Genomic DNA, 12129 nt, shown 5'->3' on the forward strand with positions numbered 1-12129 from the left:
AAGGTAAGCTAGCTGTACGATTGCTGAAAATCTGTGTCAAGTCACTAAAACCAACTTGAATAACTTCCTTATATTAGTTGAATCACTAAGATAAGATCTCCGATGATGAAATATGTGTTTTGTCACTTGTTTGCTGGCGAAATGTTGAAACTGTCCGCTGTGTCTTTTCATTTTACCGTTAAGTGATCCATTCTAGACAGATTGATTTGATTCATAACCATTTTTATTGACAATTAAGTGTATGGTGATAAAGGCTTATGATTGATGACAGGTAGACAGATTTCATTGATTATACTAGTCCCATGATAGACTTTCACAGTTAGATATATTGCTCCTCGTCCCATGACAGACTTTGACAGTTAGATTGACATTCTTCCTCTTGTTGGCCTCAGATGGCGACCAAGAAGCACAGGGCCATGGGGGACAGGACAGTGAGTGGCTGTCTCGCCTCAAGACCTCTGCCACCACTGGGGTTTGGCCCTCTGATGTAGAGGACAGGCCAGCCCCCAGTCAGAAGAGGTGGTATGCTCTCTACCAGAAGGTGAAGTTTGTCTGAGAAATACACCAACAGATTAAACAGATATAAGGTAGGTTGTATATGCCATGACATTGAGCATATTTGTCATGCTGAAAAAGGATCCCATTATCAGTGGTATCGATTGTTGTTGTATCTGTATGTCTTCAGCAGCCAGCCAATGATTGCCTCCACTCTGTGGGAGAACCAGAGGCTGCGGCCAAACTTGAAGCTCTGGTACGAGCACCGATACCAGTGCTCATTTACAACCAGGCCCCAACACCAGAGCACTTCTTCACCCACAGGCTCCTGGCGAGGATGCCCTACCATCTGTGGAAGGTCAGGGTGTGCTGCCCAATGTGTAGGAGGCAGCTCACAGGTTTTTTGTGTTTATTTCAATAAAAACATTTCTATTTTCAAATATAAATCTTTTATCTGAGTTTTATTCAATCAATTTGACACATTGCTAATAGCGAGTGATGCAGTCCATAAGAGAAAGAAACAGAGGTCTGATAATTTTATAACTGATAATTTCAGATGCATAAACAAAGTTACACACACACACAAGTAACAGACCTGTAGGCCCATAGCAGTCAAACAACAGCGAGTGTACATAAACGTCTGTTTGTTATGTCACAAGAAGCAACATATTGGCTCAAGGGATCTTGAATTTACACAAAACAACACTTTGGGAAACTTTGCCTGTTTTTATTTCTGGTGCTGGTGGGATTCGAACCGGTGACCTTAGAATCCACTCTTCCCCCTATTCAAAAAACGGAAAAGGCGTAATTTTTTCTTTTTCTTTAGTCGTTTAGACTACATACTGACAAATAAACTAGTAGATAATGGAAAAGAAGCCTCAATTTCTCTCTCTCTCTTTCTTTTCCCTCTTTTTCACGCCTTCTTACCCCCCCTTAACAGACAAACTTGTCTTCCCCAGCCCTGGTGCAGTTGGTAAAGCACAGGACTGTATGTTCAATAACAGTAATCCTTAGGTCGCTGGTTCAAATCCGGCTCGAAGAAGGAGCTTTTTTTTTACCAAATACATTGATTTAACTGTTTTCAGGTTATACACTTTCATATGATACAACTTATGTAAATACTGTGATTACATTTTCTCTTGCCACACCTCTAAAGTTCTATAGCCATTGTTCTGAGAAGCACTGTATAATTTACCATATGAACAGCGGTGATTTCGGAGGGAGTGGTGAGGGAGCACAGTAATGGGGGAACAGACATATCTTGCCGATAGGTGTGAAATGTTGAATGCCGATTGATCAGTAAGAAAGCGCTGATTGATCAGTAAGAAAGTCTCCCCATTGTTCATTCTCTCCCGCCCTCTCTCATGTAAGCACAAGCCCATCAGCCGATAGCCTTGGCGGCGCCTACCATTATGTTTAAACTGTATAAAAGGCAACCCTGATAATCGTCTCTTCAGACTTGTGCTGAACAATTTGACAATTAGACGGTCACAACAAGAAAAAGGCGGAGCAGCTAACGATGAAAGAGGAAGGGGGAAGGGGGAGCCAGGGAAGGTAAAGCAAGTTGAATCAAGAAGGTAGACACAAAGTTGAATCAGGAAAGTAACCGCAAGTTAGGTAGGCTAGGGTCTTCTAACCAGTGTCCTATAGTTTTATTGTCTGAGCAGGTTGATGTGGATTTCGACCGCCTCTCTGTCCGCCCACCACGGTACGGCGGAGAATAACCGAGAGTAACCGCCAGTGTCGCCGACTGCAGCTGAAGGACATCATTCCTGTGGAGATGCAGAGGCTGACCAAGTATCCTCTACTGCTTGAGAGCATAGCCAAGTACACACGTACCATAGACTACTACGATTTCACAACGACTACAATTCATGTATGTTCCTGTGGTGAGGTTCTCCTACAAGCCCCCTATGTGTTTTTCGCCTCACCTGCACACTTTTTAAACCTTGTCTTTTTAAAACTGCTTTCTCTTTCACCTCCCTTTTTTGCACCTCCGCCCCCTTTACCTAACACCCCCCAACCCACCCCCTCCAGCTCAAAACACTTGCTCACTTTCTGGTGTAGTGCACTTATCGACTGAAGGTATGAGCTTTAATTCTGACTTCTGAAAGAACATAGATTCCACCAACATCTTTGTGTCCCTTAGAAAAAGAAGTCACTTCCTCTCTGGGTCTGCAAGCCCCGCCCACAGGGTCCAATCCATTCCAAAATCAGGAGAAGGAGAAGGAGAGGGACAATCTCCTGGAATTATATTATGTAATTATAATTCTATAATAATGATAATTATGATGTATTATCTTAATATATTATAATGCATAACACATATTCTAGTAAATCTCCTGATGTCTTTATCTTCCCCCTGCAGTCCTTTCTGTTGCCGTCCTGCGAGGCGTCAACCTCGGGCCTCTGTAGCAGCCATCTCTATCCCTTTAACAACCATGTGCACCCTTCAGCTACACAGTCACATCTCCATACACGCTGATGATGTCATCTCACCTTTCCTCCTTTCATCAACAGGTGACGCCAGTGTGAAGGAAAAATCGAAAACTCCCTGGTAACACAAAGCCAGACTACAACATAAGGTGACAGATTGGAATTTTGAGGGCCACAAACCGACACTGATATTGGGGGATTGTAACCTGAACCAAATTCCCCCTTTCACCAACCCCAACATATAAATTGACAGTTACCCTGGGGCCTGCTTCTACCATTTCACCAAAGTTTTGGAAAAGGCCCCCATCCACCCCATGCCCGCATAGTGGTTCTCTCAGTGGACATCAATAACAGAGACCATGACCCATGCCACAGACATCACTGAAACAATTAGCAACCATTCACAAACAGGCCACAGAGACATACCCCAATGCAAACATTTACATTCCAGTTATCAATTTTTTCACGCCAACTTAGCCAGGAAGGACAGCACAACCTCAGGATCCTAAACAGCTACATCACTACACACCTTTCCAACCTATTAGAAATACCCCATGACACATTCTCTTCACTGTACCAGACAACACACACTGGACCAGCACCACAGCAGACAACATATTCAAGAACTGGTGTGCACAGCTACATTTACAGTAGCCCACAGCCTGGACACACCCACCCCCATCAGAGCTAGTCCCCCCCTCTATTCTTCCTTCGGCCAGTACAGGGGCCATTAACCCTTTTTTTATTATATGTTATTGTGGTGCATTTATCTAGGCCTGAGTGGGTCTGAAGGGTGGACTGTGTGTGCTGCTGCCAAAAAATGGACACTAGAGGGCAGTCAAGAAGAATTTGTTGGAGCGCTATTGAGCCATCAGGGTGTGAATGCTTTAGGAGAAGAAGTGCTAAGTGGACGAAAGTGCAAAGTGAGGTGTTGATTTTAAAATCATAGCAGGTCTGCCTATATAAATAGATAATAACAATTATAAGATAAAAAGAAAATGCTGGGGATAGTAATAAATTAGTAATAAGCATAGTGATGAGACAATTATAGATAACAGGACGTAAAACCCCCATAATAAAGTGGGCATGCGTAAGTGCTGCGATATATTAACAAACATTTTAGAAAAAGATAGAAGGTAATAAGTGCTGATGTCCTACAATTCGAGAAAACCACACAATATATACACATTTATGTAAACCACACACAGAGACACATATTAATATGAAAGTGCTGGAGTATAATAAATGCTGTAGTATAATGAATACAAATATATAAAACAGTATATATATACACACACACTGTACACATTCTCATGGTGGAGGTGGTGTAATGGTGTGGGGAATGTTTTCTTGGCACACTTTGGGCCCATTAATACCAATCAATCATTGCTTGAATGCCACAGCCTATTTGAGTATTGTTGCTGACCATGTGCATCCCTTCATGGCCACAATTTACCCGTCTTCTAATGGCTACTTACAGCATGATAATGCACAATGTTGCAAAGCAAAAGTCGTCTCAAACTGGTTTCATGAACTTGACAATGACTTCAGTTTTCTTCAGTGGCCTTCCCAGTCACTGGATCTGAATCCAATAGAACACCTTTTGGATGTGGCAGAACGGGAGATTCACAGCTTGAAAGTGCACCTGAAAAATCTATAGGTATTGCGTGATGCAATCATGTCATCATGGACCAGAATCTCAAAGGAATGTTTGAAACATCTTGTGGAATCAATGCCACGAAGAATTGAGGCTGTTTGAAGAGCAAAGGGAGGTCCTACCCAGTATTAATATAGTGTTCCTAATAAAGAGCCCAGTGAGTGTATATGTGGTTGTTAATGGCGGCAGCTAATGCGGATCGATCCTAAAGATAGAGAGAAAGAAAGGAGACAGGAGTGCTGGATCAGAGACCATGAGTGGATGAGTGCTGAGACCTGTCCTGCTCAACACCTTCAGACAGGCCATGAGTGAATGACAACTACTACATAGTAGTAAATGATGCATCTGCATGTAGAAGATTATTTTCAAATACATCAAAGTAATTCTTCACATTGAGAGAGAGTCTGTCGAGGGAGAACCCTTCAACTTTAACAATAGATATTAATATGATTTATTTAAACTGTTGGGCCCCTTCATTGATCGCAGATCTGAAATGATGATATGCTGCCCTCTTGTAGACAGACAAGATTACTTGAAGTACACATATTTTAGTGTATGTGAAACCAACCTATTCACTTCCTAAAAGGCTGCAGTCATAGTGCAGATCAGCATTACCACACACAGACAGACTTCTATGAGAAACTCCTACCCTAACCCTAACCCTATGACTGAAAGGAGAGATGGAATTGAGATGGTTAACAGGTGTGCTTCTCCTAGGACTATTGACTACCCCAAATGTGTAGGACGTGGCATAAAATGATCTTTACCTGTGTATTGTTGCATCATACAACATCTGTAGCTATATGTCGCTATTTCTTTGTTAGGTCATCTCTGTGATGTATGGCAAGGCAATGTGTGGATGTGAAACCATATCATTGATTATTGTTTCTCTTTCTCAGTTTCACTCTTTCTAAATCAATAAACCTGAAGTCAGACTGACATTCTGTCTCCAGACTCTTGGGAGGTGTTTAGAGGTGTTCAGCTATGTATGAGGACAGAGCAGGTGTCTATAAGTATTAACAGATGTTTGTTTCTTTGTCGCCACAGCCTACCTGAGTATTGCTGCTGACCATGTCCATCCCTTTATGACCACAGTGTACCCATCTTCTGATGGCTACTTCCAGCAGGATGTGGTGGAACGGGGGATTCACATCATGGAGATGCAGCCTACAAATCTGCAGCAACTGCGTGATGCCATCATGTCAATATGGACCAAAGTCTCTGAGGAATGTTTTCCAGCACCTTGGTGAATCTATGCCACAAAGAATGAAGGCAGTTCTGAAGGCAAAAGGGGGTCCAACCCGGTACTAGCAAGGTGTACCTAATAAAGTGGCCGGTGAGTGTATGTGTGTGCTCTACAAACATTCTAAACCATAACTCGTCTTACTGAATGAATACTTTATTCAGGTTTGGCCATTCAAAATAAATCTGGCTTCAGCCCCGCAGCCACGCTGGTGACTTGGTTTTTTACCTTTTGAATTCTCCTGACTGTTAATACACAGTTCATTTCAGCAAATTACCATTGCCCAGCTGTGGATAGACATCTGAGGAAGGAACATAAAGGGAGAGGTCCTGCTCAATGTAAATCAATCAACCAACCTATCAATGAATCTACAATCTAAACTGTTGAATCTATCAAAACAGTTTTCCATTAGCCCACCTTTGCATTGTGTTCGCTGTCTACTCTGCCAAGTGTGGCTGTTGGGTATTGAACTCGGGTCTGTTTACCCTTGGAAAAGACGGGAAAACTGTAGATAGATACAGAGGTAAGAAAGTGAACCAGATGAACAAAAAAGAAACACTAGAATTGTAACTCAAAATGATCAAAAAATCTCAAGTAAGTTTGATGGCACTTCTCTCCTGTTCACTAATTACCTTTTCACTGTGACTAAAGCTTTGTTCCCTTGTTTTCTCCACTCCCGTTATTACTTTCACCTGATCCTCCCCTTCACAGTATATTAAACAAAATGTCTCATTTCTATTTTTGGCATCTGTCCATTATTCTTCATCAGTCTGGGGAATCTCTTACTTTTCATCATACAATATTTTGGTTGTTTTCTGGGTCTTTTAAAGCCATAGTCCACCCATTCAATCATTATTGTATGTTTTTCTTATTTTGGTTCAAGACTATGCATCTGTAACCTTTGATAAGCCTTCATCACTTTGTTACAGTACTTGGTTTTGTAATGGCAAAAAATATTTGTACTATTTTGTTTTAGTTTTATATTAAATGTATTGACCTTTCTGTGACCCAATGTACTTTGTTATTTTTAATTATGTGACTGAGGAAGAACCAAAACCGACTGCTCCTTCTCTTGTATCAAAGATGTTATGTGACCTTGGAACACTCCTAACTGCAGGCTGAGGTTTGAGATAGTGGCTCACAACGCCTACGCTTCTTTCCCAGCTTCTTGGTCAGCAAACAGGTGCAAGATATGTTTACCCCTAGACCTATGACGTATGAGCATTGGAGTTAAGGATGGTCTTCTCCTCAGCCACAGCATCAGTATCTCAATCCACACTGTTGGTGAAGGAATGCTGATCCAGCTGACCAACGTTGTATAATACTTTCTATATGCATTAAAACTCTCAACTGAGACCAAACATCGTTTATTGTTGTTCACTGAAAGATTTCCATAACAATCTGAGGTTACTTTTGATTGACGTTGGCATGAAATATAATGTGGGAAACATTGATTTCCGTTGATGGCAGTGAATGACAATGTCGGCCAGCGATGGCTGTAGCAAAGTAAAGAAGGCTTATTATAGGTTGCAGTCACTCCTGACCCACACCACGACTAGACTATTTCCATTATTAGACCAAGATGAACGAAAGTTCATCCAAATGTTGTCATTCTCTTTAATAGCTGCCTTATACTCCACAGACAGTTTTTCCTCTCCATGTTTTTGTTTTCTTTCGCTAGTATCTTCTTCATCTGCCCATGTTTCATCAGTGTGGAGATCCGCTTTCTTCTCCTCATCCCCCTTTTGATATTTTTTCAGGTCACCTGTTTGGACACTTTCACTGTCATGACTATGATGCTGGCTGGAAATCGAGTGCAGATGCTTCAAGAAAATGGAAAAACAGACAAAGTGGTACTGTTGAACAAAAAAACAACTATTTTATCAGAAAAAAGTCTGATCATATTTATACTTTTTTTTTCAAAGATATCTTATCTTCATCTGACCTCTTCGCAACAATGTTACTGTGCTAACTGCTAAACTCTGACCTTCTAGAATATCACAGAGCTGGCTTGGATTAGAAGAAGTTTATTTTTCCAGAAGGTACTTTGTTTATGGTGTCAGGTGCATAAAGGCATTTTTTTTTTTATTCCTCTGGGAACCTTGTCATTTTTCGCCTCAAACAGCGGAGCTCCACCCAACCCACACCCTTGTGCCGCCAGTCAGCGAAAACATTTGTTTTAGATTAGATTCAACTTTATTGTCATTTATTGTCAAGTACAGAGACAACGAAATGCAGTTAGCGTCTAACCAGAAGTGCAAAATAGCAGAATGTGCAATGAACAGTATATACAGGTAGTGCAATATATGAGCAGTAAGTAGTGCAGTATAACATAAGTAGTGCAGTGTAAGCAGTATATGAGTAAGCAGTAGCATTATAAGCAGAATAAATAAGTTACAGTATGAACAGTGTAGCAGCATATGAGCTGTATAGGTAATGCAGTATATATGTATTAACAGTAACATAAGGTAGATAGCAGAATAAATATAAATATGGAATGCCATATGAACAGTATAAACAGGTATGCACAGTATGTACAGATATGTGCAGTGTACTAACAGTAGTATTAAGAAAATATGAACAGTATGGACATATGTACAGAAGAGCAGTGGTATTGAGTAAGAGCAGGGGAGGGGAGTAATAGTGCAATTGTCGGGGGGGGGGGGGGGGGTGCAGGGGTTGCAGGGGTTGGTAGGTTGTCACGTAGGTGCAGTGTTCGAGTTCAGTAGGTACACTACTTTACGTTCCACAAACAGTCTACGTTCCAAGGTAAAGTCCGATCGTTTCCATTGAAATGGTTTTGGGTTCTTTGTTTTGTTAGGAATACTAGGATATTTCATTTTTATTTCGTTTTTATTCGTCTAGGAACGTTGTCTTTTTTCGCATCAAACAGTGGACCTCTACCGCGTATTCTCTTTGATCGTGTTAGAGCGGGCGCTGTTTTGAATAATTCCAAAGCCCGCGCTCATGCGTCCGCTACGTTCCAAGGTAAAGTCCGATCGTTTCCATTGAAATGGTTTTGGGTTCCTTGTTTTGTGAGGAACTCATTTTTATTCATTTTTCCTCTGGGAACCCTGTCTTTTTTCGCCTCAAACAGTGGACCTCTCCCGCGTATTCTCTTTGATCGTGTTAGAGCGGGCGCTGTTTTGAATAATTCCAAAGCCGCGCTCATGTGTCCGCTACGTTCCAAGGTAAAGTCCGATGTTTCCATTGAAATGGTTTTGGGTTCTTTGTTTTGTTAGGAACAATGGGATATTTCATTTTTATTTCGTTTTTATTCCTCTGGGAACGTTGTATTTTTTCGCATCAAACAGTGGACCTCTACCGCGTATTCTCTTTGATCGTGTTAGAGCGGGCGCTGTTTTGAATAATTCCAAAGCCGCGCTCATACATCCGCTACGTTCCAAGGTAAAGTCCGATCGTTTCCATTGAAATGGTTTTGGGTTCCTTGTTTTGTGAGGAACTCATTTTTATTAATTTTTCCTCTGGGAACCCTGTCTTTTTTCGCCTCAAACAGTGGACCTCTCCCGCGTATTTTCTTTGATCGTGTTAACACATCTCCAAATGTTACGTACAGTGGGGGAAATAATTATTTGATCCCCTGCTGATTTTGTTAGTTTGCCCGATTACAAAGAAATGAGCGGTCTATAATTTTTATGGTACTTTTATTTTAACAAATAGACACAGAATATCAAAAAAAAAAAGTCCAGAAAAACATATTATATAAAGTTATAAATTAATTTGCATTTGATCGAAGGAAATAAGTATTTGATCCCCAAGCAAAACATGACTTAGTACTTGGTGGAGAAACCCTTGTTGGCAAGCACAGAAGTCAGACGTTTCTTGTAGTTGGTCACCAGTTTTGCACACATCTCAGGAGGGATTTTGGTCCACTCCTCTTTACAGATCCTCTCCAAATCCTGAAGGTTTCAAGGCTTTTGCTTGGCAACTCGAAGCTTCAGCTCCCTCCGCAAATTTTCTATAGGATTAAGGTCTGGAGACTAGCTAGGCCACTCCATGACCTTAGTGTGCTTCTTCTTGAGCCATTCCTTTGTTGTCTTGGCCGTATGTTTTGGGTCATTGTCATGCTGGAAGACCCATCCACGACCCATCCTCAGTGCTCTGGCTGAGGGAAGGAGGTTCTTGTCCAAGATCTTACGGTACATGGCCCCGTCCATTGGCCCCTCAATGCAGTGAAGTCGTCCTGTACCCTTAGCAGAGAAACAACCCCAAAGCATAATGTTTCCACTTCTGTGTTTGACAGTGGGGATGGTGTTCTTGGGATTGTAGCATTCAGCATTTCTCTCCCTCCAAACACGAAGAGTCGAATTTATGCCAAAGAGTTCAATTTTGGTCTCATCTGACCACATCACCTTCTCCCAAGCCTTCTCTGAATCATTTAAGTGTTCATTGGCAAACTTCAGATGGGTCCACTGCTTCACATGTGCCTTCTTGAGCAGGGGGACCTTGCGGGCACTGCAGGATTTCAATCCGTTACGGTGTAGTGTGTTACCAATGGTTTTCTTGGTGACTGTGGTCCCAGCTGCCTTGAGATCATTACCAAGCTCCTCCCGCGTAGTTCTGGGCTGATCCTCACCCTTCTCATGATCATCCTTACCCCACGAGGCGAGATCTTGCATGGAGCTCCAGGCCGAGGGCGATTGATGGTTATTTTGTATTTCTTCCATTTTCTAATAATTGCACCAACAGTTGTCTCCTTCTCACCAAGCTTTTTGCTGATGGTCTTGTAGCCCATTCCAGCCTTGTGCAGGTCTACAACTCTTACCCTGATGTCCTTTGAATGTTCTTTGGTCTTGCCCATGGTGGTGGAGAGGTTGGAATGGAAGAGATTGATTCTATTGACAGGTGTCTTTTATACCCATAACAAGCAGAGATTAGGAGTACTTTCTTAAAGTGACAGGAGTAATCTGTGTGCCTCATGGGCATATAACCGGTCTGTATGAGCCAGAATTCTTGCTGGTTTGTAGGGGATCAAATTCAAATCAATTTATAACTTTATATAATGTGTTTTTTCTGGACTTCTTTGTTGATATTCTGTCTCTATTTGTTAAAATAAAAGTACCATACTCATACCATAAAGTACCATCAAATAATTATTTCCCCCACTGTATAGGCCTAATATCTAGACCGTTGATGGGCACACTTGTTACTTGTCGCTTTCAGAACCCTGGACTGGGCTCGGGCTGTATATTCATATAGTTCCGTTAATTAGCCTAGCCTACTTTCCGTGATTTAATGTGACTTTTGTAGTGTGTTATAGCCTCTGCACTGATGATATTTATTTCACATTTAAAGAAATACAATTGATAAAACCTGATTAAACTTTCCTACAAGTTAACAATGTGCCGAATGCTTGTATTTTGATAAAACATGCAAGTTATTGAAGACACGTGTCTGTCTCATTTTTTTTACTTTGTTGCAGTATAGGCCACCTCAATGTAGCGTTCTGTGTCGCGCTGAAGCGTATGAAGTGTATTCAGTTATGGGGTTTACTGTACATACTTTTTCTCTGCACTGTTCCTGCTGCAGAGGATGCGTAAACGATTTTCCCATGTTGTTTTTTGGTTGTGGTCTGTGTTTATACATTTAGGCTATTAGTTGTATCCTACTTTTCAGTTTTACAAGTCAAATCTTATGACAGATGAGATGGCACTTCAACCGATAAAATGCAGGTACATTTTGATTACTGCTGCACTACGATACCCATAGATAGACCCAATACATTGGTAACTGCACTACTTATACAGCTCATATACTGCTTATACTGTTCATACTGCATTCTATATTTATTCTGCTTATAATGTTACTGTTAATACATATATTGCTTATACTGCTCATATACTGCTTATACTGCTCATATACTGCTTATACTGCACTACTTATACTGCTCATATATTGCTTATACTGCTCTACCTGTATATATTGTTCACATTGCACTCCTTTTGCACTTCTGGTTAGACGCTAACTACATTTCGTTGTACTTGTCTCTGTACTTGTCTCTGTACTTGTACTCTGCACAATGACAATAAAGTTGAATCTAATCTAACACCTATTCATTGTCATGTTTTGATGGCATATTGTTCATTCTCATGTTATGATTTAGTTTGTGATTATACACACGTTTTTAGCGTGATGATAGAGACCCACTACCAGACGAGTACAAAACATACACAAGTCACATGCAAATCCCTGCACTGCAGACGACAGACAACAACTGTCTCTGTACAACTAGTCCTGGACCTCCACTAATAGACAGATACAAAGAGAGCAACATACA

The 12129-nt window shown here is 41.2% G+C and overlaps 1 pseudogene across 1 annotated transcript in view; it reads right to left on the reverse strand.

Moving 5' to 3' along the window:
• The window catches only part of LOC310824155 (cytochrome P450 3A27-like), a 413808-nt pseudogene that overhangs the window by 375241 nt on the left and 26438 nt on the right, over positions 1-12129 (reverse strand). The gene's annotated exons all lie outside the window — the stretch shown is intronic.

Source organism: Argentina silus (assembly GCF_951799395.1).
Source record: "Argentina silus genome assembly, chromosome: Y".
Taxonomy (NCBI): domain Eukaryota; kingdom Metazoa; phylum Chordata; class Actinopteri; order Argentiniformes; family Argentinidae; genus Argentina; species Argentina silus.